Here is a 25430-nt window from a genome sequence, read left to right as displayed (position 1 = left end):
GAAATGCTGCTGTTTGTGTGCGTAAGTGTCCAGACATAGAAATTCAGTGATCTTGTTAGCATTTTGTACTATCTTTGCTTCATACCTTCTACTGTGATTGTGTAACATTGCAGATGTCCTTCTATTCCCATGTTGCAGTTTTCAACATATGGCTTTACTCCTGTTGCTTCATGAATGTCCGGCCAGTATACAAAGGATGTTCTTCGTGTTTCACTGTTGCAGTCATTACATTTGGGTTATCTGTTTGCAGATAGCCCTCAGTCAGTCTGATTAACAAAGTCTTGGGTTCTGCGTCGGTTGTTGTCCCTTCTTCCATGATGTCAAGGGTATAAAACATACAGCCGACGCCATTACATCAGTCTTTCTTGCCGCGCGGTGCTTGAAGCAGAAGTAGTTCGCAAGTGATGGTTGGCAGACTTCTGAAATTTTCATTTTCGAGTTTCAGAACCAAAGTCTTCTACTAAAGTTAAGTACCCCGTTGGGGAAACTTTTTCTTGCTCCTTACCAATGTCAGTAAAAGTTAATTGCATTACTTGTGGAAAGCAAATACCTCATAAAGATTTTCATGCGTACTGTATTCCTTGCCTAGGCCCTGACCACGACGTGCCTTGCTGTCGGTTTTGTGCTTTATTTAATCAGTGCACTGTCCGTCGTCGGTATATTTTCGCCTCTAAATATTTCGGTAGCATCTGACTATCTGACAAACCTGCAACCCCTGCCTCCTCCCTCTCTCCCCCTTTCGGTTTGCCTCTCTCACTGTCTCCCTGTGTGGACATCCATCAAATGGGTTCTTTCAGTCCTTCAAATTGGGTATTTCATGACCTGGCTATTGCCCCCAAAGTGGAAAGGCATCCCACAACCTCCAAGCTGCACCTCCTACAGCCAGTACTACAGACACTGCTGGCTCAAGGCACCATAGAACCAGTGTCCCCTTCAGCAAAAGGAAGAGGTTTCTACTCCAGGATTTTCCTGGTACCAGGAAAAAGACTGTCCTTGGAGACTAATTCTAGACCTCTCATATCTCAACCTATTCCTAAAGGTTTCAACCTTCAGGATGTTGACCCTACCAACCCTTTTTCCTCTTCACATTCCTCAAGGGTCTATGGCCACCTTAGATATAAAGGATATCGCCTGTCTCCACATCCCCATAAAGCCCATCTTCAGGAAATACCCGAGGTTCTTGGTGGGCCCTTCTCACTTTCAATTCTTTTCCTTGCCCTTTGGCTTTCTTCTGCACCCAGGGTTTTCACCAGATGTTTGGCTCCATTGATTGCCTTCTGCAGGACAAAAGCAATCCAGATATTCCTGTATCTGGACAACCTGCTGATACAGGCAGGCAACAAGGAGACCCTTGTGCAACATACATGCCTGGTTGTCTCTCTGCAGCAGTCTCTGGGATTCCAGTTAAATTACCCAAAATCTCCCCACAAAAGGTGGAAAACTTGACAGATTACCTGCTTCTGGTCCGTCAGTCAAACAGAATTGACAGCAAGGCAGTACCTCAGGCTCATGGGCTTAAATGGCAGCCACTATCCCCATGTTGTCATTAGCAAGACTCCATATGAGAAAGTTACGATGGTACCCAAGGTCAGTCTGGACACAACACTCCCACCCCTTGGAGTACAGCGTTCCCCTCCTACCATACCTCAAACTAGAAATCCAGTGGTGGTTGACACAAGTGACCCTCAATCCAGGTCTTCTCCTCCAGCCCCCCTACCCACACAGATCATGCACACAGACTCCTCAGACTTAGTAGGCGAGCAACTCTGGGCCATCATACAGTGCAGTGTCTGTGGCCAGAGCCACAGAATCAAGAACACATAGATGTTTGAGAAGATAGGTTCATAGGTAGGTACTAGGCTATCTGCCCGAGGGCATTTATAAGTCTAGCCAGTGTGTGTTGGCTTTTGCCGCCCCTTTGATTGATTAATTAACTGAGCCTCTCTCAAGCAGAGCCAATGAAGTGATCCCAGGGGTGTATTTTCTTTTACCCATCCACTCGTCAAGCTTTCTCTTGAAGAGTGTTCATGAGGGGCTCTGCGTAATGTAGATAGGAATTTTGTTCCAAAGCATGGGGAGTCTCTGTGACAGGAATCTATCCCTCCAGCATGTTCTATTTATTGTTGTGGCAAGGTTTAGCTCACTAGAGCACGTGGCTCGCAGTGACTTGGATTTCTTTAGGTGGCGCATGACCATCAATTCTGAGTTGGACATGGCTTTGTAAGTCAGGCAGAGATCACCTCTGAGTAAGCGATATGTCACTGAGTACAGCTGGAGTTTTTTTCAGTTGGTTTGCACAGGACATATGTTTGAGGCCAGTAATCCTCTTGGGGAGGTACTTTTGTGGTCTTTCCAGCTGTTGGAAGTGTCTTGTGCGATACATCCCAAATGGGGCATTGTACTCTATTATGGGTCTGATGAGTAGAGGTGCACTATAACCTCTTTATTTCTAGATGTGAACCCTTTAGTAATTAGATGGGCCACATAGAAGGATTTCCTAACTACTTTGGCAATATGATTGTCAAAGGAGAGATTACTATCTACCTGGGTCCCCAGATCTCTTATTACCTTTTCTGTATTAAGGGGGCTGCCACCTATGTGGTAATTCGTGATTGTTTTGTTTTTCTCAGATAGGATGACTATGCATTTTTTGGCATTTAGCTTGAGGCCATAACTTTAACACCAGGTGTCAGTCTCAGTAAGGCCTTTTTGGAGGATGTCCTTGTCAGCCGGACAGTCAATTATGGCTCCCAGTTTGGAGTCATCGGCGAACTTGGTTAGCTGTAGTCCTCCTGTTTTTTCCTGTACTTTTGAGAAGTATATGCCGAACAGTAGGGATCCCAGGACCGAGCCTTGCGGGACACCACTTGTGACTGGTTTTAGAGTTGGACCTGGAGCTTGCTATTCTTACCATGCGAGTTCTGTCTGTAAGCCAGTTGGCGCAACCCATCCTGTGATGTAGGGGTTTATGTTCAGGCTGGTGAGTTTTTGTATAATATCTGAGTGAGGAATGGTGTTGAACGCCTTGGCGAGGTTAAGGTAAGCTGTGTGAACCACCTTTCCCTTGTCTCTGATCTTTGGTGACTGTCTCAAAGAAGTCAGCCAGGTTTAGTAGGCATGATCTGCCCTTAACAAAGCCGAACTGGGTTGGGTCACATGTTTGGAGGTTCCCAATGTCTTTGTTAATGAGTTCCATGATGCACTCCATAGCCTTGCAGATAAGGCTAGTCAGACTTTTGGGGTGATAGTTACCAGGGTCAGTTGTGGCCCCTCCTTTGTGGAGCAGAATAACCGTTGCTGTGCTCCATTATGTGGGCACATAGCCTGTGGAGAGGCTGATGTTGAACAGCGTGTTTAGGTGCGGAGTTAGTTCCTTCCGTAGTTCGTGCAAGATGCATCCTTGGATACCATCTGGCTCCATTGATGCTGTGTTTTTGGCTTTTGAAAGGGCTGTTTTCACCTGTGCGTCTGTGATTTCTGGGACACTACACTTTTCCGATATTTTGGGCCCTTTTGGAGGTGAGATGGGGTGAAGTTTGCACTGAATCTGTCTGCCAGGATGCTGGCAATATCAGTAGGTTCAGTATATTTTGTGCTATTTTCCAGTAGCTCAGAGCATATCTGCGAGTTGCCCCTTAGATTCTTGATATAGCTAAAGAAGGCTTTGTGATTATCCTTGGCTATTTTTCTTTCAAAGTTAGCCTTGGATGATTTTATGAGGGACCTTAGTTTCTTACTGATAATGATCAGGGATGTCTTTCCTTCTTGGGATTTGCTTTTTTTTTGAACTCGTTTCTCCCTTTTATTGTATAACCTGTTTATGGCAGGGGTCTACCAGACTGGTTTCCTTCTCTTAGGGGAGTGAGTCTTGGTTTTGCTAGGGATGGCATGATTCATGCATCCTTGTAAGTGCTCATAGAGTGCATTTGTAAAGGATTCTGCATCTTGGGCAGCGTTATCCTTTAGTGTGGGGGCTGTGAAACTTGCCACCTCTGTCTTAAGTAAGGTGAAGTTTGCTTTAGAAAAGTTTTTCACTGTGGTTTCCTTGGTTGGGGGTGGTGGTAGGGTGTGGACATCCAGAGTAATTAGTTTATGGGTCTGATCTAACCAGTGACAGGTTGATCTCCAGTGTGGAACACCTGTTGCCCTTGTTGGTGATGACCAGGTCCAATATGTTTTCACCTCTGGTAGGGGAGTTTACCAGCTGATCCAGGGCATTTGAGTTGATAAATTCCAGGAAGGCGCTGAGCCTGGCAGTTTGTACTAGAGTAGTTTTCCCATTTAATGGTAGGGTAATTGAAATTGCCCAATATCAGGGTGTTTGATAGGACCTTCATGTTTTCCAGTGTCTCCACAAAGGCAGAGTTGTCGTCCTGGGTCATGGAGGGTGATCTGTAGCAGGCCACAATTTGCATTGCAGATTTGCCCGATGTTAGTTGCACATGGATGATCTCAGAAGTATCATGCTGCGCCACTAACTTGGAGGTGTAGGTATCCTTGATGAATATGGATACACCCCCTCCTTTTGTGTTTCGGTACTGAGGGCAATCCTCCTGGCCTTTCGAGCCTTCCAGCCGTATCTTCAGAAAGGCCCACTGAAGATCTTCACAGGCAATGCTACAGTCCTGTGGTACCTCAACAAACAGGGAGGAAGCAAGTCCTACTTACTTTGCAGACTAGCTCTCCTAGTATGGTAATTGGCTACCTCACAGGGGGTGGCCCTGCAGGCAGTCTACATTCCTTCTGTACAAGAACTCCCAGGCAGACCATCTCAGCAGAACCATCCCAAGCAACTACGAATGGATGCTTCACAGGGATGTCTTCCTGGATCTTGTCCACCAGTAGAATATGTCTCAAGTAGACCTGTTTGCCTCCTCCATCAAAAGGCAACTTCCTGGAATTTGCACCAGGACACCACATTCTCAGGCACTGGCAACAGATGCCTTCTCAATCTCTTGGAAGGGGAATTTTCTCTATGCATTTCCCCTTTCCCACTCATCCAGAAGGTCCTGATGAACAGACCAGAAATTTTGTTGGTGACTCCCTACTGGGCAAGACAGCATTGGTTCCCCTGACTCTTGCAGTTATCCAAGGGCAATCACACAAGCTACCCCCACGGAGTGGACGTTCTCACACAACACAAGGGATCCCAAATTTATTTATTTATTTTATTTTATTTATATTTGTTGACCGGGAGTGTCCAACTGGACGTAGGTCCATTTTCAGCCGAGGCCCGGGGAGAAAAGCTCCACAGTTAAAATGAACAGACAGTAGTTGCATTAGATTAGATAGCGATTAACAATTTACATTGCAATTACTTACAACATATTTACAGATGAAGAACATAGTACAAATACATCCACAGTGGCAGTTAACTGCACCTTACCTTGTGGTGAATAGGATTCTGATCCCCTTTAGACACCTTTACAATGAGGATGTGCTCACTGTCTAGCAGGAGGCCAGGAAATCAAATGTATGAAAATCTTACCTTTCAAAGTGGCAGAGGTTTTTTCTATATGGTGTCACAAAAGAGAGCTGGACCTGCTTGCAAGCGAGACCCCTCTAGTTCTGTCTTACTTTTGTGAGCTGCTGCAGACAGGCTTGGCTTATTCCTCCATTAAAGACCACTTCTCTGCTATTTCAGCATGCCTTCCCCTGGAAACCCCCTCTAGCGTCCAGACTATCAGCTCAGCTAAGCTGTTTCTCAAAGGGGTTCTTCATCTGAGGCCCATAGAAAATCATCCCCACCCCCATGGGACATTAGCTATTTTGGAAAAGCTCACACTCACCCCATTCGAACCATCAGACAAAGCCTCACTAAAATTCTGTACATGGAAAACGATGCTACTCGTGACCTTGACCTCAGCCAGAAGAGTGTCATGGCTACCCCACCTTTCCTAGTTTTCCACAATGACAGGGTTACTCTTAGAAATAACCCTTTGTTCATGCCTAAGATGGTGAATGACCTCTCCCTGAATCGAGCCACCCCCCTACCTACCTACCTTCCCTAACCCACAGGGGGACAGTAAGAGAGTACTGTACTTCCAGGATGTTCACAGACAAGTCAGGTTTTACCTGCATAAAACCAAGCCCATCAGACAAGACTGATCAACTCTGTCTCCTTCCATCCCAGAGCCCTGGGGAAGGCAGTAACCAAACAAACTATCTCTACCTGGATTTCCAGAGCTGTCACACTACAAATACCATGGGAAATCCTTGCAAGGCACTGTCAAAGTACACTCTACCAGGGCTATGGCTTCCTCAGAAGCTTTCTTCAAAGGTCTGGATTCTTGAAGCAGCCACTTGGTCATCAGTGCAAACCTTCACCAAACACTACACTCCACTTGAGGAAAAATGTATCTGAAGTAGTTAACTTCATTTGTGCAGCAACCTATGGGTCTTTGGATCCATATTGGATCCGAGCCGGCAGTTTCCACCAGCATAGATCCGAGCTCCAAACTCCTCCCCCTACCCATAATCCCCTGCCAACCCTACCTGAACTCAGATCTAGTTTGCCACGGTTTCATCCAGCAGCTCGATCACTGAGTTCCAGGCTTTAGCGTTTGTTGTGAGAAAGTTTTACTGTTTCTCTCCCTTTTCTGTAATTTCTAGTGTGCGTGTGTTGTGTACAGGTCCCTCATTAGTTTTGAACCAGTCTGTTAATCTTCTTGATAGTTTTCCTTCCCCACCCTCGTTAGTGCGTTAGGGAGTGTGCTGTGTGTTGGGGCCTAGCGTGTGTGTTTTCTTTCAGTATGTCGGAGGCTCCAAAAGCTGTTTTCTCCAAGTGTGCCGAGTGTGGCCATAAGCTATCCCCAGCGGATGGCCACACTCGGTGTTTGTTGTGCCTTGGGGTTGGACACCTGTCTTCAGGTTGCTCCATATGTGCGGCGTTCAACCCCAGGGCACTTAAGGACCGGAGGACTAAGCTGATTCTGGCGGGACTGCTGCCCCCGGACTCAGCTTCGGCCTCTGGTCCCACGGTTGCTCCTGCCGCAGCTGCGGCTACTGCCACTCCTGCCTCCCTTCCCCTGGCCGGGACTCAACCTCCCGCTTTGGGCCAGGAGGATAGGGAGTCTAGGAAAGAGAAGCGGAAGGAGAAGCACCACAAGCGGCGGGCCGAGGCCTCATCATTGGCCCAGTCGGCTAAGCGGTCTTCTCCCTCCAGGACGTCCGAGACCCCCCCGGCTTCGGTCTTTTTGTTTTTCACCGGGTCCGGAGGAGGAGGAGGCCCGGCCCCCGTCGAGGTCATTGAGGCGGCACTCCCGTCCCGCCTTGGTGGCCTCATCCAGATCCACCCGAAGCCTGAAGGACGCAGACTTGGACTGGATGATGAGGAGATTCCTCCAGGCCCAGCTGCAGATGGGAGTGCTCCTGCCTCCCCCCCCTTCCGGGGGGGCAGCTCGACCCCGTTTTTTGCCCCAATTACTACTTCTCCGACCTGCTTCCCAGGTTCAGAGTCTTCGGAGCCGGGTAGCGCCGGGGAGAGGGTGTCGGCGCCGACAGTATCGGGTACTTGGGCGCCGACAATGCCCTCGAGTTTTTCGGGTCCCTTTTCTTTGGATCTGAACTCTCAGAGCCAAGAGCTGAGCTTCGGATCCGAGGGTTTCAGTGTGCCTTCATCTCCGCCCAGGTCGGAGCATACCGGACCTTCGGATCCGACTGCATTGGCGCCGGCTCCGATCCGCCCGTCGGATCCGAGGGAGGGTCTGCTCTCGGATCCCAGACAGAGCGGCTCTCCGGCATTCGACGTAGTGGAGAGGGTCCTGTCGAGGGATTCCAGACCCTCGGCCTTGGCTACGGTCCACCCTGCACTCCATCTCAGATGGGTCCAACTTCTGTCAGCCAGTCCAAGGGACATCCTGCTCCGACGTCCCAGGTCGTTCCGTTGGAACATGATGTTGCTGGTGAGGTCTCCTCGGACAGCCCCCCCGAGGACACAGATTTGGAGGAAGGGGAAGGGTTCCCCAAGATCACCCCCCGAGCACGTCTCATTTGAAGACATCATGGAGATGCTCAGGAGTAGGGGGGGTGGTCTGCCCCAAAGCCTACCTCAGATGAATCTGTTTTCCTGGAGGCATTTGAAGCAGGCCTGTCTACCTCTTGGGTGTCCCCTCCAGCTGACCCCCTGGTAGATCTGATCACTACCAGGGCGTGGAAGGAGCCGGACACTGTGGAGCCAGTCCCAAAAAGACCTGATAAAAATACTCAGTCCACCCTTCGACAGATCACACTGGAGTAAGGGAACCCCTGTAGATGCCGTGTTGGTGGCGGCGGCGGCCACTAAAAGGGAATTAGCCCAGGAGAGTCCCTCGGTCCATCCTCCAGACAAGGAGTCTCGGTTGATGGATCGCTTAGGGAAGCTGGTTTTTAGTTCAGCTACCTTCTCAGTGAGGTCACTGAACTACATGGCACATGTCATACAACTGCAGCGAGACCTTATCAAAGAGTACGCTGCGTTGCCCCTGGAGTCCATGTTGGCTGAGGACAAAGAGTTGTACTCTTCCCGAATGGCCACTCTTAGGTCTATTTCGAACACCTCTATGCGGCTACTGTCCCACGCCACGGAAGGGGCCGCTAGACCTAGCGGAGCAGGTGTCGTTATGAGGCGACAGGCCTGGCTCCGCCACTGTGATTTTGCGGAACCCTTTAAGGCGTCTTTCGCTAATGCCCCTTTTGATGGTTCTGCCCTCTTTGGCAAAACTGTACGCGGTACCTTGGTCCAGAGCGAGAAGGATGGGAAGATGTAGTCTGTTGTCGGAGTCCGCTTCTCTGCTCCCCAGAGGTCCTTTTCCAAGAACCAAAAGGGACAGAAGATGTGGTTCCGGAAGTCGCAACAGCCCCGTTTCGCTCCGGATCCCCAGTCCTTCCGTGGCAGAGGAGGACAGGGTGGACGCCGTCCTAGAGGCAGAGGGGGCCCGAAGAACTTTGGGTCCAGAGAATCATTCTCTGATTGGCCCACGCAACACCCCTGAAGGGTTACCCGACTGTTCCACTCTGGAGGCAGTCGGGGGTCGCTTCTCGAGGCACCTAGCAGCTTGGGAGTCCATCATGACCGACCGCTGGGTGCTTTGCATCATATCCAGAGGTTACTAGATCCCATTCTCTCATTTCCCTCGCAATCCCAGACACCTCCCCGATGTCCCACCCGAGCAGAGGGAGGCCGCAGCTGCGGAAATCCAGCGGCTGCTAGAGAAAAGAGCCATCCATCACATCCCCCCAGACCAGTACGGATCAGACTTTTACTCCAGGTTGTTCTTGGTGCCAAAAAAGATGGGGGACTTCAGACCGATCCTCGACCTATCCCTCTTGAACCTGTCATTAACCAAGGAAAAGTTCCGGATGGTCACGCTTCAATCCATTCTCCCCCTCCGGGAGAACGACTGGATGTGCTCTATAGACCTCAAAGATGTGTGCTACCACATTTTGATGGACAGACGATCCAGGAGGTTTCTCCACTTCCGGCTAGGAGCCTGCCATTACCAATTCAGGGCCCTTCCCTTTGGTCTCACCACAGCCCCAGGGTGTTCACCAAAGTTCTGTCGGTGATAGCGGCCCACCTGCGACTGCAGGGCATTCAGTTTTTTTCCATACCTGGACTGGCTCCTGACCGCCACCACAAGGCATCTACTTTGCACAGCCAGAAACTCCTTTCTTCACCTAGCGACCCGGCTGGGGATCTCAATATCAGCATAGAGAAATCTTCCCTTTCTCCAACTCAAACCATAGATTTCATCGGAGCCAGGTTGGACACAAACAGGCGTCTAGCCCTCTTAACTCCAGACAGAGTGCGGACTTTAAGACTACATGTGCGGGCCATCCTCCTACCCCAGGCACCCCCGGTGGAATTGGTCCTGAGGGCTTTGGGTTCGATGTCGGACACCATCAACCTATTGCCGATGGCACGACTTAACATGAAAGTCCTGCAATGGACTCTCCAAGTTCAATGATCTTTTCTGCAATTCCCCCTATACCACCCTATTCCCCTCAGCAGGGTTTGCAGGAAGGCCCTCTTATGGTGGCTCCAATCCCTGGACCTCCAGAAGGGGTGCCCCTTTTCTATGTCCCCTCTCCTAACCACGGTGACCACGGACGCCTCTCGCCTTGGGTGAGGGGGGGGGCATTGTGCGGGCAGGACAGTCCAAGGCACGTGGAACAGCACGGAGACCTCTCTGCATATCAGTGTCCTAGAGATGAGGGCGGTGCTTTTGGCGTTGCAAGCACTACAGAGCCTTCTTCCCGTAGGAACGATTGCAATCCAGACTGACAACATGGCAGTGGTCTGGTACATTAACAAACAGGGAGGAACCAGGTCTTATCCCCTTTGTCGAGAGGCCATGAGAGTGTGGGAATGGGCGATTTCCACCAACCTCTTTCTCATAGCGACGCACATTCTGGGACGATCCAACATTTTACCAGACAAGTTGAGTCGCACCATCCTCTCGCCGTACGAGTGGTCTCTGAACCCAGAAGTAGCGAAGCAGATATTCTCCACTTGGGGTCAACCTCGTTGTGATTTTTTCGCCTCTCCTTCAAATGCGAAATGCAACGACTACTTTGCTCTAATTCCCCCACCCGGGGAATCCCCACGAGATGCTCTGGTCCATGCTTGGCCCCCCCGGTCTCCTTTATGCTTATCCTCCTCTTCCGCTGGTGTTGAAGTTTCTACAGAAAGCCAGTCTGTTGCGGAACAAGATAATCCTCATTGCCCCATTCTGGCCTCGCTAGGCTTGGTTCCCATATCTTTGGTCTCACTTAGTGAATCCTCCTTGGATTCTAGATCCCATTCCGGATCTCATATCCCATCCATTGGATCTTCCGACCCTGAACCTGGACAACCTCAAGCTCATGGCTTGGTTGATCCAGTTCCAAGGTTAGCTAGGACTTCCGGTATCTCTTCCCAGGTCAAAGCTATTCTGGTGGCGGCGCATAAGCCATCCACCAGAAAGGTCTATGATCGCAAATGGAAACGTTTTTCTATTTGGACGGAGCACAGAGATTTAGATCCTTTCACAGCTTCGTTGCCTGCGGTGTTAGATTTCCTATCAGGACTCTAAGATCAGAGCGCCAGCTCCTCTACAGTCAAGGTTCAATTGGCGGCCATCTCTCACTACCACGTAGGAAGTGACCTTGGACCGTTGATCTCCTCTAAGTTATGCAAGGCCTTTCTGAAGGGTATTTTTTTACTCAGACCCCCGGTGAAGGAAGCAGATGTTCTTCATTCCACATTGCTGCAGTCCTAACTATTGGGTAGTCCGCTGTCCAGTCGGCCCGAATACCAAAGTATATGGCTGACGTCGGTCAGGGCGCATTAGACTGACATCAGAACGTCAGGGTACTAATGCGCATGACCGACGTCATATCCTCAGTCTTTTTTGCCGCATGGTCCGATGCAGAAGCAATTTTGCGAGTGCAGGTTGGCGTTCTGAAAGTTTCTGAAGCCAGAGTTTCAGACCGAATCAAAGTTGGCTAAGTACCCCGTTGGGGAATATTTTGTTTTTTTCTTGCCTCAGTATTTAACCGGATGTCAGAAAAAGTGAATAACTGTATTTCTTGTGGGAAACAGATACCTCATAGGGATTACCATACTTTGTGTATACCTTGTTTAGGGCCTGAGCACGACGTTGTTGGATGCGCTCTTGTGCTAGATTTAACAAGCGCACTATTAAGAGAAGGTTAGACTGTGCCAGGTTAGTGTTTGGGAAGCGTTGTAATTATAAAATGCCGTCGGATGTTCCGGCCCGCTTCGACTAAAAGCAAGGACAAAACAGCAAAGCCTAGAGTGGAGGAACCGACAGTCCCAGGCGTCGGTTCTTTAGAGAGCTCAGTGGAGCCGGAGGTTTTGCCAGGTGTTTCTTTGGAGTCTCAGGGAGAGACTTTACTGTTACAGGATGTATCCTCTCAGGAAGTAGGCCAGGCTGAGGGGGCTTCTCAGGTGGCTGTTCTTCCCTCTCTTCCTAAGGTGGTTAGAGCCTCCCCTTCAGTTTCCAAGGCTTCTTTGAGGGGCAGGCCAAGTTTAGCTTCTGTGGGGGTTTCTCCTAGTGCTTCAGGATCTTTGCCTAAGAAACATATGCTTAAAATGGCAGAGGATTTGATTACTATGATTAGGGGTTCTATGCCCCCCCCTGATAAGAGGCCTAGGGTGGAACCTGAGTTTGAGAGTTTTGAGCAATGCTCGGAGGCTTCGGAGGCTTCGGCTGAAGACTTGCAGGAGTACCCTCCTTATTCTGATTCTGATGTGGATGATTCTACTCCTTCTGCTTCTCCTCCTGAGGATTTTTCATTTTCAGAGACTCTGCATTCCATGAGGGAGCATTTTAAATGGGAAGGTCAAGATTTCTCTGATTCCAGGAAAAGGCTTAGGGAATTCTTGTTTTTACCCCAGCATAGGCCTTTAGCTATACCTCCTGTTTTGAATGTGGTGGAAGATGTTTTTGCAGAGGCTTCTCTGAATCCTGATTCTTTGCCTCCTGCCCCAGTTAAACCGGATAGGTATTATAGGGTGCCTGAAGCTCATAAGTATCTTTTAAGAGTCCTAGGGCAGACCCGAAACTGTCTCTCAGGGGCCTAAAGGTGTGAAGGCCTCAGTTGTTAAAAATCCTGTCCCTCCTGATAAAGAGGCAAGGGCTTTGGATAGATGGGGAAAGAAAGTGTATACTTCTTCCACTTTAGCCATGAGGTCGTTGAATAGTCAGTATCACATGATAAAATATCAGAATTATCTTCTTTCACAGTTGAAATCTAAGGTGGATGCTCTGGCGGAAGGTATTGAGTGTAAAGAGTTGCAGGATTTAGTTCATGTGTCTGTACAAGTGGGTAAACATTCCTTGCAATGTGGTTTTGATGCTGTGCAGGCCTCCTCCAGGGTGGCTGCCACTGGTTCTGTTCTTCGAGGCACGCCTGGTTGAGAGATCAGAACTTAGCTGAGCATGTTAAGACAAGGATTTTGGATGCTCCTTTACAGTCTGATGTGTTGTTTGGTTCGCCTGTGGAAACAGTTTTAAAGAAGATGGAGGACAAGGCTAAGTCTATGCAAACTGTTAAGGATTTTTGCAGGTGCAGCCTCCTAAGTTTAGTAGAAATTGGCCTGCTAAGGGATGGACTTATCCTGCTTATGATTCCCAGTCTAGGGGTAGGTCTAGACGTGGTAGGGGCAGAGCTCAAGGTGCTTTTAGGCCTAGGGCAGGGGTTCACCTGCTCAGACTTCTGGTGAGGGCAGGGGTCAGTCCTTTCGTAAGCAGACCCAATGACCTGCCTTTTCAGCTGCCAGTACCTTCTCGCCTGGCAGCACCTCTAGGAGGAAGACTGTCTCTTTTCAAAGAAAATTGGGATTTAATTACCCAAGACAAATGGGTTCTGGATATCATTCACCACGGTTACAGGTTTTATTTCCATACCTTGCCTCCTTTCAAAGGCATGCCAGACATTCCTCCTCTACAAAGACAAGAGGCTCACAAGCAAATTTCTCAGTTACTCCAGATAGGGGCCATTCAGCGGTTCCTGTGCCAGAAAGGGGCCTAGGATTTTATTCTCGCCTGTTCCTAGTACCAAGAAGGGGAACACGTGGAGACCAATTTTGGATTTATCTATCCTCAACACTTATCTGGACATTCCAAAGTTCAAAATGTTGACGTTACAACAGCTTTTACCTCTGCTGGGCAAGGATCACTGGATGGTAACTTTAGATCTCAAGGAAGCTTACCTTCATGTGCCTATAAGACTAAGTTGCAGAAAGTATCTGCGTTTTGAGCTGGAAATTCTCATTATCAGTTCTCTGCATTGCCCTTTGGCTTATCTACTGCCCAGAGTATTCACAAAGGTTCTGGCTCCAGTGATAGCTTACTTCAGGCTAAAAGGAATTCAAATCTATCCTTACTTGGACGATTGCCTGATTCTGGCTCAAGAAAAGGAAGACCTTCTACAGCATTTGGAATATGTCATAGCAGTGCTAAGATGCCTAGGGTATTCTGTGAGCGAAATAAAGTCCAGTCTAGTACCCTCTCAAGACATGTGCTTTCTGGGTGTGAGACTGAATACAGCAGCCCAGATGGCCTTTTAACCCCGGACAAACAAAAGAATCTTTCCAGTTACTTCCATCAACTATCTCTTCAGTCCGGGCTGACTGCAAGGACAGTCCTTCAAGCCTTAGGGTTCATGGCATCTTGTATTCTGGTGCTTCCCAATGCCAAACTGCATATGAGGAAGCTACAATGGTATCTCAAAATGTATGGACACAGCACTGCCAGGATTTGGACACTGTCATTCAAATAATACCTTGCATTCAAAAGGAATTTTGTGGTGGGCTCAGGAATGTCACCTAAACAAGGGACTCTCTGTGACCCGACCAGAGGCGAGTCAAATTCTAACGACAGATGCCTCAGACATTGCTTGGGGAGCTCATCTAAATGGAAAGTGGATACAAGACAAGTGGCCTGCCAGACTACAGCATCTACATATCAACATGAAGGAGATGTTAGCAGTCCAGTTTGCATTAATGGCTTTCAAAGAGTTACTTCTTCCAGGGCAGGTGTTGATTCTAACAGACAACACAACTGTCATGTGGTACATCAACAAACAAGGGGAACACATTCTTACCCATTGTGCAGGCAAGCAATGATTTTATGGGAGACTGCTAAGCTTGCAACTAACTCTTCAGGCAAGGTTTCTGCCGGAGCACAGAACTCCTTAGCAGATGTGTTAAGCAGACAAATCATGGATCCCCACGAGTGGAAACTGGATCTTCATGTATTTCAAAGTTGACAGTGTCCTGGGGAACTCCAGACATAGATCTGTTCGCTTCTCCACTAAACCACCAGCTGCCAAAGTTTTGCACAAAGAGGTTTCATCACACAGCTTGGAAAGTGGATGCTCTTTCTTTCAGTTGGAAAAATCTTCATGTGTATGCATTTCCACCTCTGCCTCTTCTTCCAAAGGTGCTTCTAAAGGTCAGACAAGACAAGCCAAGGATGATTTTAATAGCTCCAGATTGGCCTCGGCAGCACTGGTACCCATTACTGAGGAGTCTGGTAAAGAAGCCTCCATGGCCTTTACCCTTGATTCCACATCTGTTGTCTCAGAAGGACGGTCGTCTGCTCAATGTCAAGCTTCACTCTCTTCATCTAACAGCCTGGCATATTCTGTTTTGAAAGACAGCAGGTCTCAACTTCCTCAACAAGTTTTAAATGTGATTATGGAAGCCAGAAGACCTAGTACAAGGAAAGTGTACGCAGAATGGACTGCAGCAAAGAATTTGGAGATTTCAGAGCCTAATTTGAGTGTGGCTCTTCAATATCTTACTGAGTTATTGGACAAAGGTTTGTCTTTCTCTTCCATTAAGATTCATGCTGCAGCAATTTCAGCTCACTATGATTGTGACCCACCATTGTTTTCACATCCTTTGTTCAAGCAATTTCTTAGAGGGGCAAAGAATATAAGACCCCCACGTAGAGCTCCTACTCCTGCTTGGGATCTCAATTTTGTGTTGGAGAAACTTACTCTACAACCTTTTGAGCCTGCAGCTACTGCTGAACTGAAATACTTGTCATGGAAGACTGCTTTTTGTTGGCCATTACTTCTGCAAGAAGGGTTTCTGAGTTACAGGCCCTTATGGCGGTTGAGCCTTTTTGATTTTTCATAAGGATAGGGTATCATTACGTACTAATCCTTCCTTTATGCCTAAAGTGGTTTCTAGTGTGGCTTTAAACCAAACTATTCATTTGCCTACGTTTTATGCAGATCCCCAAAATAAAGGGGAAAAGATTTTGCACACTTTAGATGTACACAGGCAATTGCGTTATTATTTGAGCAGGACTAAGGATTTTAGGCAGTCTCAGCAGTTGTTTGTTTCTTTTGCTTTGAGTTCTCAGGGCAAGCCTGTGTCAAAACAAACTATTTCTAGGTGGATTGGGTTTTGCATTGCATTTTGTTATTCCCATCATGGCAAGGAGATTCCAGCTGGGATTAGGCCTCATTCCACTAGGGCTACTGCCACTTCAACAGCTTTTAAGGGGTGGCAACTAAGGATATTTTGGAGGCAGCTACTTGGAGTTCAGTGCATACTTTCTCTAAGCATTACCACCTTCCTCTCTACTCTAAGTCTAGGGCTGGTTTTGCCACAGCTATTTTGCAAGGCATGTTATCGGCTCCTGCTTCCTTATGATTTGCCAGCCTCCCTTACCTCTGCTTTGGGATTCTACCCAATAGTTAGGACTGCAGCAATGTGGAATGAAGAACATAGTACAGTTTTGTACCTACCATAAATGTAGATGTTCGAGGATCCACATTGCTGCAGTCCAATTTACCCTCCCTCCTTCCCCTCTGTGTTTAGGGGTGGTTGTGTAGGTGAGGTTATATTCTGCAAATTTTGTATATTTTGTATATATTTTGGTGCAGATAGGTTGGGAGTTTTTGGTTTTTGGCCTTATCTTTTCAGGGTCTTCTGACATCTGGGGCAAGAAAAGACTGAGGATATGACGTCGGTCATGCGCATTAGTACCCTGACGTTCTGATGTCAGTCTAATGCGCCCTGACCAACGTCAGCCATATACTTTGGTATTCGGGCCGACTGGACAGCGGACTACCCAATAGTTAGGACTGCAGCAATGTGGATCCTCGAACATCTACATTTATGGTAGGTACAAAACTGTACTTTTCTCCTTACGACTTAACTTTGGTATTGCAGGCACTTACAGCCCCCACCCCCCTTTGAACCTGCAGCTTCAGTAGATCTAAACTTTTTATCATGGAAAATTGCCTTTCTTGTAGCTATCACCTCAGCTCGAAGGGTTGCCGAACTTCAAGCCCTTTGTGCAAAACCACCTTGTTTGTCCTTCCACAAAGACAGAGTCTACCTCAGGACCAATCCCTCCTTTTTTCCAAAAATTGCATCCGAATTGAATCAGTCCATTAACCTACCAGTTTTTTTTCCCAGCTACCAGAACAAAGGGGAATATAAGTTACATTTGGACATGCACAGACAACTGCGCTTTTATTTAAACAGAACAGCTGGTCATAGGCAATCGGATCAGTTGTTCGTTTCCTTTGCCAAATTTAACTTAGGAAAGGCTGTTTCTAAAGTCACACTGTCCAGATGGATTTCTCAGTGTATTCTGTTGGCATATGAAAGTACTGGTCGGCCCGCACCTCTAGGAGTCCATGCCCACTCTACCCGATCTATCTCTACCTCAGCGGCCTTTCGTTCTAGACTCTCGTTGGATGATATCTGCTCAGCAGCAACATGGGCTTCGTCTCATACCTTCATTAATCACCACAAGCTGGATATTGTCTCCAGAGGGAGAGCATCCTTTGGCTCTGCAGTGCTCCGGAATATCCTTCCTTGAGGATTCCCAAGATTTAAGTAGCTTGGAACTCTGTCCCATAGGTTGATGCACAAATGAAGTTAACTACTTCAGATTAAGAAGTTATGTACTCACCATAACGTTCCATCTGAGTAGGTAAACTTCATTTGTCAGCAACCGAACCCCCCCCCCCTCCGTCCCCCTGACCTTCGGATGTTCGAGATGTTACCTTCCTTATGGCAAGGGTATGTAGCTAGTTTTGCAGGTGATTTTTGTATACTTATCTAGCTGTGGGCAAACTCGATCTGAGGTCAGGTAGGGTTGGCAGGGGATTATGGGTAGGGGGAGGAGCTTGGAGCTCGGATCTATGCTGTTGGAAACTGCCGGCTCGGATCCAATATGGATCCAAAGACCCATAGGTTGCTGAGAAGTGAAGTTTACCTACTCAGATGGAACATTATGGTGAGTGCATAACTTCTTATTGCTCTTCAGCAAACATGGTCTTCAGGGCTACACACTGAGGGACGTACATGTTACATAGGTTTATCCTGTCTTCCAGGGTTGATATTCATTGGGAAGGAAGAAAGCAAAAAGCCAAGAAGTTTAAATAGCATATGCTGTTATTGTATTGTTCATTGTGGCATGACATTTTGGATCCCAGCCTGCAAAAGAGCCTGACATGTACCCTGACTTCAAGAGCTCTGTCTCCATCTTCTGGGTTTCTGGGTTTTTTGGTATCAGCAGATTCGTACCCACTTGGATATCTGGATGTTTCCAGTATAAGAAGGGCATTTGCCAATGCTGTCATCAGAGCTTTCTTGTTGCAGTTCAGAAGTGCATGCTTGTATAGGTGTCAGTCCAGCATCTTTTGCGTTCTTCAAGGGATCTGTATAAGTTTATTTATTTTTTTATTTAACATTTGTTGACCGGGAAAGTCCGACTAGGTTCCACAGATCCTGTTTTCAGCGGAGGCCCGGGGAGAAATGCTCCAGAAGCATGTCTTTAGAATGTGGGAGGAAACCGGAGTGCCCGGAGGAAACCCACGCGAACGCAGGGAGAACATGCAAACTCCACACAGAAGGCACCCCAGCCAAGAATCGAACTGGAGAACCTCTTGCTGTGAGGTGACAGCATTAACCGCTGCACCACTGCGCCGCCCAGAGTAAATTGGGGAAGTGTTTCTTTGCCTGTTTTATTGATTGTAGATGTCTGCTACTGGATTTGAAAAGGATAAGTGCCTTGAGGGCAGTAATCAAATCCAACACCACATTACTGTTCACTTTGTCAAAGCCCAAAGCATGACATGGGCAGTTGTGCATGTAGTGTCTGATTCATCCTAAAGGACCGTTTGGCATTGCATGCAGTCTCTCCTGGACTGTCTGTCCCAAAGGAAGCTGTATGCTTGGCCCCACTCCACCTTGGAATCGGCCAAGGCCTCTACTAGCCCATCTTCAGAATGTAAACTGTTGGAGAAGTGTCCTAAGAAGAAAAAGTGAATGAAAAACAGTGATGTCTTTAGAGTCTAAGAGTATCCCTAGATATAAAGACAATTGGATCAGCAAGGTACATATGTGCCCTAGTTACTCTGAGTCGGATACTGCTGAAGTGAGATGCATGACCCTTTTTGTCTGATAGTTGCACATGATCATGCACCAAATTTATGATACCTTGTGTTAGTCTGATGGCTTTTCTGGGGGGTGGGCGTGTGGGCTCTGGAATGGATGCCAGTAATATCTGTCAACTCTCCAGTTTTTTGCCTCATATTTTTGGTCGGTTTCTCATCAAATTTGTGTTCGCTGAACCTCTAAGTAATGACGTACAATTGAGTTTGAGTTCATATTCTTCAGAAAATATGTGCTGACAAATCATGTTGTTCTAGTAACTTTCTAAGCAATATTTAAACTCTCTATGTATTTGTGGGCCTTTGTTCCCCCTTACTATTATAGGTTTTGTCCAGATTTCTTGCTCTGAGAGGTTGAGAGGTGTGTGTCGTTGTGAAGTGAGAAGAGTAGTATTCTGATGATGCTTGTTTATCAAGAATTAGCAGAATCCACTTTAGATGTATTGGGTGCCTACACTCGACCTGAAGCCTCTAAGGTGGCTTCCTTAGAAAACAAAATGAGGCAAGGATGTTGAAATGTATGACCTCAAGCTTGCCACAGCCATGGCTAAGCAGTAAGTCTTCCCTGTCCACTATGCACAGTGACACAATACCTTTTCAAGCTGACACCGGATTTTGATTTTTTTTTTAATCTAAGAGGTCTGCTTGGAGATCCTTATGGTGTTAAGAAGCTCTTGAGAAAAAGGAAGATTGAACCTAGACTATGGCAGAAGATTTACATACCCATGATTTAATGAGCTGGCTTTTAAAGATCAGATGTGTCCCCTCTCGTACTTTTAATCCAAGACTGAAAGCACCCTCCTTTTTTGTGTGTGTGTGTGTGTGTGTGTGTGTGTGTGTGTGTGTGTGTGTGTGTGTGTGTGTGTGTGTGTGTGTGTGTGTGTTTTTGTCTCATTTGGAGGTAATTTTCACAGGATGAAAGAAGTCTAACTGAGAGGCAAAGGTGTTCTCACATTCCCCAGTTAAGATGCAGGGCCCTATGGGCCTGTCTGTGCTAAAGATACTTACAGTATCTACATTCCTAGAAGTAAAAGCAGATATGTTTAACAGTGCATCAGTTGATCCAGATTCACTCACCCTTGCCCCAGGAAGCTTGATTTGTTTCTTCAGTGTCCAAGGTTTCCCATAAGCTGTCAAGTAAGAACTCATTTTATGATCCATCCAGGAACCCTTTTCTCAATGACTGTGACAAAAGGGTGCACAATTCTTTTTGGGAATGACACTCACTTCTGTTCTTCTGGCCTTTAGGGTCCTTAACTGTCAGACTCGCATTCTGGAGTTTCAAGAGTCTGTGGAATCTCAGCTGAAGTCTAAGTAATGAAGAGGTCAAGGACAGTGACCTGAAAAGGAGAGATGCTTGAGAAGTGCAGCCTCAGCACTCAGATTGCCAAATATTGCATATGTGTTTGTGATGCAGCAGATTCATCATGCAGAGTAGCAGCTACAGGGATTGTGATTGGGAGACCAGCTGAGAACTCTGTTCCACCTAGACCATGTAAAAGCAAAGCTCCTAAAAGCCACAGTAAGCAAGTAGACAAGGATCTTCTTTTTTACACCCTCCTACACCAGCTGAAAAGGTTTTTAAAAGACTGGAGAGAAAAGGAAATCCTTATAGTCTGTAAATGTTTTCATTCTTAAATCTCTGAAATATGGCAAAAGCTCAACTTCCAGAGGCTGCCCTCTCTGTGTTAAACAGAAAAAAAGACAAATATCACGAGGGAGAGAGGACACTCTACAGGGAGAACAGTGGCAAGCAGAGTAAAGGGATAAGCCTTGGGGGCCCTTAGAGCATGGTGTCTGAGGGAGCAGCTCTGCCTCAGTCAAGCTTATCCCTTGTCTCCTGTAAAAATCTCACCCCTACCCTTCAGCCCTGTCGTCATCTAAGCATTTATCCTCTTATAAAAATAGTGACTTGCTTGGGTCTTTTAGAGAGACTAAAACAGGGGTACAAACTCCATTTCTTAGACTTACACATATTGTACGCCATGTCTTTAGTTACCATGGAACAGACACATTTGGTCCCCATTCTGTTAGAAGACCTCATATCTCAAGGTGCTATAGAAAAAGTATAAAGGGGAAGAGATGACCGGATTTTACTCCAGATCTTTTCTAGTGCCAAGCAAAGAAGGCATCCATCAAGATGAATAGATCCATAAAAATGCCAAAATTTAAAATGTTTCTTTTGTTGCTGTATGCCCTTTCAAGTCACCTTGGAACTAAAGGTTGCCTATCTCCACTGCAAAGATGCAGAGATGGTTTCTAGGGTTTGAGGCAGGGGAGCTTACTTGCCAGTTCACCTCTTTGCCCTTTGGCTCATCTGTTGTACTTAATTTAGTCAGAAAGCGCTTGGCTCCAGTGACTGCTTTTTGTGGGACCAATGGCTTTCATATCAAGCCTACTTAAGATGTTTGCCTGATTTGAGAAACCTGTCTAGAAGAAAATGTAGAAGGTGCTGTAGTTCTCCTTAAAATGTTTCAAAGACCTACGCCTTTCTCCAGACATACATCTGTCCTACTAGACCCTGACGAGGCAAGTTTAGTTTGTTGCTCCTACTGTTGTTAGAGGTGTCTGAGTATCTTTCTTCCACATCACTCTCATTTTTGCTTGCAAATAGTGATAATTTGAGTTTTTTGTCTTTCTATATGCCAGAACTTTAATCACTGGGTGTAGCACTTTCAGTGATTATTGCTACTTTTGACTTTTTTCACGGACCACTATATCTGATTTTCTTCCATCTGTTTTTTGAACTGCTGGTAATTGGTAATGTAATGTGATGCACACTTCACCTTTCTCTAATGCTTTGTGGTTCGTGTTTCCAATGCTTCTCAGCTACTTCTGTCTTGTGCTTACACAATCGCTGTGCAGCAATCGTGCCACATTATTGTGACTGTCAGCTGTTCCCCTTCACAAAATCAAATATATGGTTACTCAAAATGCATAAGCCTGAGCCCAAAATCTCGAGTATTCATATACTGAAAATTGTGAAGGGGCACAAAAGGAAGGAAAAAAACACTTTTTTTAACATTTTTGCAGGGGGGCTGCACCCCCCCTGCACCCCCTTACTTAAATATACCAACTGCGAGATTGCACTACAGCAAAGGAGATGGAAATGTACCATTACGTGCTATATGCATAAGTGCACAGTGGGACACTTTCCATTCCTCCGCTGAAGTGCGGTCATGAAACCTGCACTTTAAGGAAGGAACAGTACAGGGGGACCCAGCCCCCTACAAAAAGGTAAATAAAACCCTTAATCTAATTTTTTACACTTCCCATTCACAATTTCGAGTTACTGAAACTCGAGGTTTTTATCGCTATCTTATGAGTTTCGAGCATTCGGTAATTCGATCTTGTGAAGGGGGAACCCTGTTAGCATATAGGCCTTTTGCCATGTGTATGTATCACACCCAGCAACAAGATATGTGACCGTTTCAAGTTCTTCTTTACATAACCTGCATTTGTCTGTTTCTCCCACCTTTTCAATGGATTTTGTAAACCAGAGTGTACATACTCCACTAAACTAGGCTACCATTATTAACTTTTCATCTTTGTTTCATTTCTTCTTTCCTTACCCATTCTTGTATTAAATTTTGGTCAACATGAGGTTGTTCCAGGAGATCTCTGTACATGATGCTATATTTATGGATTTACCACATTTTTTCCTTCTCAACTGATCCTACTCCTTGTAGCCTTTCTTTTGTTTCTTGACACATTCAGTTGATCTGATTCTTGCCTACTTTTTTTTATTTTTGACTACTAATGGTTTGATTTCCATTCACCCTTCACACCAAAATGCTTTTCATAAATTATGCAAGGGTGTCATCTTGGATAACTAGGTTTGGATGTGCTGAGGTCAGCAGATATGAATGCAGTCCCATGATTAGAGATCTATACATATAATTTAATTTCAGGGAGGCATATATCCCCTTCAGAACGAGGAGTTTGTAATCTTGATATGCACTAATTGTTATATATCATTTGATAAGTTTGAAGCATTTTTCTTATCTAACTGATCCAGTAATTTTTGGAGCCAGTCTGTCACCCCAAAACTATGTTAAAACAGGAAGAACAAACTGGTTTATTGCTTGGACTTTATTCTTGGCTGTCAAAGCAGTTTTCAATATTAGTTTGTCTTTTGAAGTATTCTTTATAGAATTTTATTATCATTTATTCTTTTGTTTCTGATCCTTCATCTCTTCCCAAATATTTACACACACCTTCCTGCTCAAGTTTCTTTATATCACATTCCTGCCCCAGACTGAGTTTTCCTGCTTTAAATGTTGCTTTTTGCACATTTAACAAGATCACATGGTATTTTTATATAATCTGAGAAAGTGTTAACCATATGTAGTTGTGCTTTCAGCTCTTTATTTGATACAATATACAATTTTACGTTCTCCACAAAAATGTATGAGATGTCTTTAATCAAGGTTGGTTTATGGAAGCCAAGCCTAATCTGTTAAGTAAACAGCTTAACGAGTTAAGGGCAATATAAAACAGCAGCAGTGACAAAGAATCACCTTGGAATATCCCTATTTGAATTTTTATCTCTGGAATAATAATTTGCTATTTGCTGTGGCCCAACTGCAAAGTGGTTTGCCACTGTTTCCTGGTCACTGTAATATGTCATCAATGGTGCATCTTGTTCATCTTTTAGCATTCCTTTATCCACGAATGTGGGATGCTGTCATATGCTTTTTTGTAATCCATCCATGCCATGCATAGACTGTTGCTCTATTTACAATTCTCTGTTATGGGTTTGTTTAACAACAAATGATCCTTTGTTTTATGATTTTCTTTTCTTACCCTTTCACTCTGTTGCCTTAATTGATTTTTTTTTGTAAATGACTAAACTGTCTGCATCACCACTTATGTATAGTTTGTGTATTGTCAGAGGACAGTTTATTGGTCTGTAGTTTTTAGGTTGGCTTGCAGGTATCATTTCCTGTTAACTAGTTTAGTGCCTGTTTGGAATGTGCCTAAAAGTAATTCTTATTCAGGGCAAAATCTTTATGTAAAGATGTTAATGCTTTTAGTCAGACGTTAGGTACTGTATCTGAGCTTGGGGGTTTACACTTAGCAGCTTTTCTTAATTTTGTCAGTTTTGCTGGCTGTTACTTCGTCCCATTTTCTATCTCCTACATTAGAGTTCTTTACTGATTATTTTAATTCTTCTATCCATTCAGCATGTTTATGTTCAACAGCATCTTCATAAATAGTTCTGCAAAATGTGCCTATTTCTTTTTTTATGGTCTTTCTAATACTTTTGCTTTGTTTCCCAACGGTCATCCATAAATTGCTTATTTTTCCTTCTGTATACTTTCTAAGTGTTTCTGACTGTTTATTTTTGTTTACTATTAACAGTAATTGTTTTGATCTATTTTGAGACTGTGCTTTGCTTATCACATCTAAGTATTTTCGATTATCTGTTCTCTTTTCTATATTCTTCGTACATTAATACTTTCTGTCTTAATTTGTAGTTTTCTCTATTCTGTGCATCGATGGTGGCATTTCACTTGTTCCCTTCCTTTCCTTTGTTACTCTGTTTTTTGAGGTAACACTCTATCAAATATTTAACTGTGCAGTAATATATTCTATTTTGTTGTATTGTGCAGTATGAAGTTTTCTTAATAGTACTGATTGCTGTGTTCATCTGTAATCTTGTAACAATTTTGTTCTTATTTACATTCTGTTTATTTCATCTATCTTAATATGTTTGTTCATCTCTGTTAAAGCAAGCAGGTTTTCCCTTAAATTATTTTTTTTCTAGGTTGAGAATGTTTTTCTTTGCACTCTGTTTCCTGTTAGTAATGTACAGAAAGTTCCAGAAAGTGTTCGTGACAATATCCTCTTTAGATGCACCCCGCTTCATATGCTCCTCCTTCATTTGGGCACCCTTTAGTCCATCCCACTGCAGCATTACCTGTGTCGGAGATGCCACTGTTTCATGCTCTTTCCCCTGCTGCACAGCTTCAACTGGACTTTTTGTACAGGTATCCTACATATAGCTTCAGATCATCATCATGTTGCAAGTTGTCTTCAAATGCTTCTGCTCCACCTGTTGCTGTTGATCTGGGAACCTGTAATTCCAGCATGCTGTGACATTTCCAATTTTGGATTTTCCGCACTAAATCCTTCACCTTGCAGATAGTAATGTCAGTTTCTGTTTAACATCTGCTTTTACTAATCATGTTTTCTTATGTTTTGTATTTTAAAATGTTCCATATCTTAATGCCTTTGCCTGTATTTTTCTTCATATATCTTTGGATTTATTTTTGTTTATAAATATTATACCACACCAGATCTCTTTCTTTCCTGTGTCCATGTTTCGTTTTTATCCATCTCAAAAATCTCTGGATTTGTTGTTTATATTGTTGTACAGCCTGTGTGGGTTCTTTTTCCATGTGGCACAAGGTTCCTTTTTTGTGTATTTTTTTAAATAAATTTGTTGCATTAATGAATGCAAATTTCCCTTTGAAGCCTTGGATAGTTTTTTTGTTCAATTATTTTTCTTT

At 45.4% G+C, this 25430-nt stretch overlaps 1 protein-coding gene across 3 annotated transcripts in view; it reads left to right on the top strand.

Moving 5' to 3' along the window:
* The window catches only part of PRPF40A (pre-mRNA processing factor 40 homolog A), a 3102395-nt gene that overhangs the window by 273013 nt on the left and 2803952 nt on the right, over positions 1-25430 (top strand). The window lies entirely within an intron of this gene.

This window comes from Protopterus annectens, chromosome 6.part0, assembly GCF_019279795.1.
Source record: "Protopterus annectens isolate FY-2018-M chromosome 6.part0, PAN1.0, whole genome shotgun sequence".
NCBI lineage: Eukaryota > Metazoa > Chordata > Ceratodontiformes > Protopteridae > Protopterus > Protopterus annectens.
Note: the sequence above shows the minus strand (reverse complement) of the source record. Positions and strands in the feature narration are given on the sequence as shown.